Source organism: Saccopteryx leptura, chromosome 1 (genome assembly GCF_036850995.1).
Source record: "Saccopteryx leptura isolate mSacLep1 chromosome 1, mSacLep1_pri_phased_curated, whole genome shotgun sequence".
NCBI classification, from domain to species: domain Eukaryota; kingdom Metazoa; phylum Chordata; class Mammalia; order Chiroptera; family Emballonuridae; genus Saccopteryx; species Saccopteryx leptura.
In genome coordinates, this window is record NC_089503.1 from 62,822,044 (window position 1) to 62,825,403 (window position 3,360).

The 3,360-nt window shown below is 40.9% G+C and overlaps 1 pseudogene; it reads right to left on the reverse strand.

Annotated features, from left to right (window-relative positions):
- Positions 1 to 2,607: 2,607 nt before the first annotated feature.
- LOC136388892 (protein S100-A10 pseudogene) lies at positions 2,608 to 2,920 on the reverse strand (annotated as a pseudogene).
- Between the last annotated feature and the right edge of the window lie 440 nt (positions 2,921 to 3,360).

The following is a 3,360-nucleotide window of genomic DNA, read 5'->3' on the forward strand; positions in this document are numbered from 1 at the left end:
GGTGAGGTAACAAAGAAATAATAATGGAAATTTGAACTATCTTATACTGACATTGAAGGGGAGGGGCTTCCTTTCCCTTTTTTCTCCTACCAGGGAGACTACGTTCAACCCAAATCTTTCCCCTGAGCTCAGAATCTGTATTTCCCAGTACGTACTTCCTCGACAGCGTCACATACTGCACCATACCTAAAATGCCGCATATCCAAAACTGAAACTTTAGTGACTGAGGATCTGGATGGAGATTTTCTTCCTTCAAATCACAGCTGTACAAATGTTAATGACAGGACCTTAATATTTATAAGCCACAATTTCTTCATAATGAGTAGTATCTCTGTGTACGTTTTAGATTTCCTTTTTTTTTTTTTTTTTTTTTTTTACAGAGACAGAGAGAGAGTCAGAGAGAGGGATAGATAGGGACAGACAGGAATGGAGAGAGATGAGAAGCATCAATCATTAGTTTTTCGTTGCGACACCTTAGTTGTTCATTGATTGCTTTCTCATATGTGCCTTGGGTGGGGGGGAGCCTACAGCAGACCGAAGAACCCCTTGCTCAAGCCAGCGACCTTGGGTCCAAGCTGGTGGGCTTTTGCTCAAACCAGCTGAGCCCACACTCAAGCTGGTGACCTCGGGGTCTCGAACCTGGGTCCTCTGCATCCCAGTCCAACGCTCTATCCACTACGCCACCACCAGGTCAGAACGTTTTAAATTTTTATTTAGTTAAATTTAACAAAGTGACATTGATCAATAAAAGTAGGTAAACATTTCTATAGCATTTGAACTGTTGATTATGTTGTATACCCATCACCCAAAGTCAAATAATTTTCTGTCATATTTGTCCCTCTTTACACCAATACCTGTGTGTACTTAGTCTCTCCAAGCTTCGGTTTTACCATAATAATAGTAACTACAGTTTAGCACACATTAAGACCTTTGGAATTTTGGCTGTACCTTTTATCATTTTCCCCCAAAGATGGGACTCATATTACTTCTTGGTCTCAGTAAATGGACCACCATCCAGCATTTCGGTAAGCCAGAAACCTGAACACAAAGCTCCTATTCTTCCTCTCTCAACATCCTTGTCAAATTAGTCACCAAATCCAGTACAGTCTCCTAAATATCTCTCAAGTACTTTCCCTTTTTTTTACTCACTACCATTACCTGAACAACTGGAGCAGCTTTCATTAAATGAAAGATTTAATCCATTCTTACTGGTGACCCAATTTAGCCTGTGTGTGTGTGTGTGTGTGTGTGTGTGTGTGTCAGAGACAGAGAGAGTCAGAGAGAGGGACAGACAGACAGGAAGGGAGACAGATGAGAAACATCAATTCTTCATTGCAGTTCCCTAGTTGTTCATTGATTGATTTCTCATATGTGCCTTGACCAGGGGGCTATAGCAGACCGAGTGACCCCTCGCTCGAGCCAGCAACCTTGGGCTCAAGCTGGTGAGCCTTGCTCAAACCAGATGAGCCTGCACTCAAGCTGACAACCTCGATGTCTTGAACCTGGGTCCTCCACATCCCAGTCCGACGCTCTATCTACTGTGCCACCGCCTGGTCAGGCCCAATTTAACCTTTTAAAACCATAAACCTGATGATGCCCTTGCCTTTTTAAACACTCTGAAAGGTTTTTGTTGCTTTCAGAATAAAGTCCAAACTCCTTAACTTGACAGTATACAACCTTGGTGCTTACATCAGCCCTTCTAGTTTTATTGCACACCTTTTATCTTTTGTTCCAGCTACACAAAATGCTACTTAATGTTCTTTGAACACACATTTCTTCTTGGCTCTGAGTCCTTCACTCTTTATAGCTCACTGGCCACCACCTGTTCATTCTACAAAGTCCAGCTCATATGTCATGATCATTTATTCATTGAACTAATACTTCTTAAGTTTCTGTGAGCCTTCACAATGTTGTAAACCTGTAGTACTTACCCTTTGAAATAAACTGTTATTATTCTATTTTATGGATGAGGAAACTGAGGGACAAAAGAGTTAAGTAACAACCCAAGATCACAACCCAGTAAATTAATCCTAATCTAAACTATTTTTCTATGGTCTCTGTGGTGGGCAGCATAATGGCTCATTAAAAATATTCACCTTCTTTTTTTTAAATATTTACTTTATTGATTTTAGAGAGAGGAAAGTAGACAATGAGAGAGAGACAGGAACATCAATCTGTTTCTGTATGTGCCCTGACCAGGGAAAGAACCAGCAACCTTTCTACTTCTGGATGATGCTCCAACCCACCAAGCTATCTGGCCAGGGCAAATATTCACCTTCTAATCCCCAAAACCTATGAATATGTGACCTTCCATGACAAAAGGGACTTTGCAGGCATAATTAATTAAATTAATTTTTTTTTTTTTTTTAGGAAAAAAGGTATTTATTAAGGGCAGGAGGATGCAAGCAAAATAAAAATCAGAAGCTTGTCTGGCTTAAATTGGCTTTTCTTTCACTTGTCAAATGGGAATGGGATTTTATTTATACATTTTCTAAGGGTCCCAATCTGCTCATGAAGTCCTTATACAAGGGAAGCTGTGAGACAGAGATTCCTTAAGGGACCCACTGGGAGAATTCTTATCAGGGGAAGAGAACTGCTTGGTGCTGCCTACTTCTTTCCCTTCTGCTTCATGTGCTTCAAAATAGATGTTGCATGTGATGCTGAGCCCAGCAATTAGCGAAAACCTCTGGAAGCCCACTCTGTCCTCTTGGCACTGCTCCAGATCCTTCATTATATTGTTCCCTGCCAGAGGGTCTTTTTGATTTTGGAGAAATTCAGAGTACTCCTTTCCCATGAGTGCTCTTAGGTCCTCCTAGTATTAAGGAGCCTTTGTCCTTAACACAGTCTTTGATCCCCAGCAAATTTGTGGGACATGAACATCATGGTTTCTTTCCATGGCATGTTCCGTTTGAGATGGCATTTTGATGAGGTCTTGGCCGGAGGAGGGACAGGCTGACTGGGATGTGGGACCAGTGCTAAGTTAAGGATCTTGAAGTGGGGAGGTTGTTCTGGATTATCCAGGTGGATTCACTGTAATCCCACAAAGATCCTTAAAGTGAAAAGGGAAGCAAAAGAGTGAGGAAGAGGTAGGTTAGGAAGAGTTCAGATGTGAGTTGTGATTCAATGTGAGAAGCACTCCACCCACCCTTTGAAGAGAGAGGAAGAGAGCTACCAACAGAGGCAGAGTAAAGTCTGTTGAGACCCTGGGCATAGAAGAAAATATTGGGCTCCTTTAAAAAAGAGAGAGAGACAGAGAAAATAAAAATTTATAATAACCATATTTCTAAATAAATTAAAAATATTATGTACCATTAATGTTAAAATTGCACCTATGAAACAAAACTTGTCATTAGAAAAAAG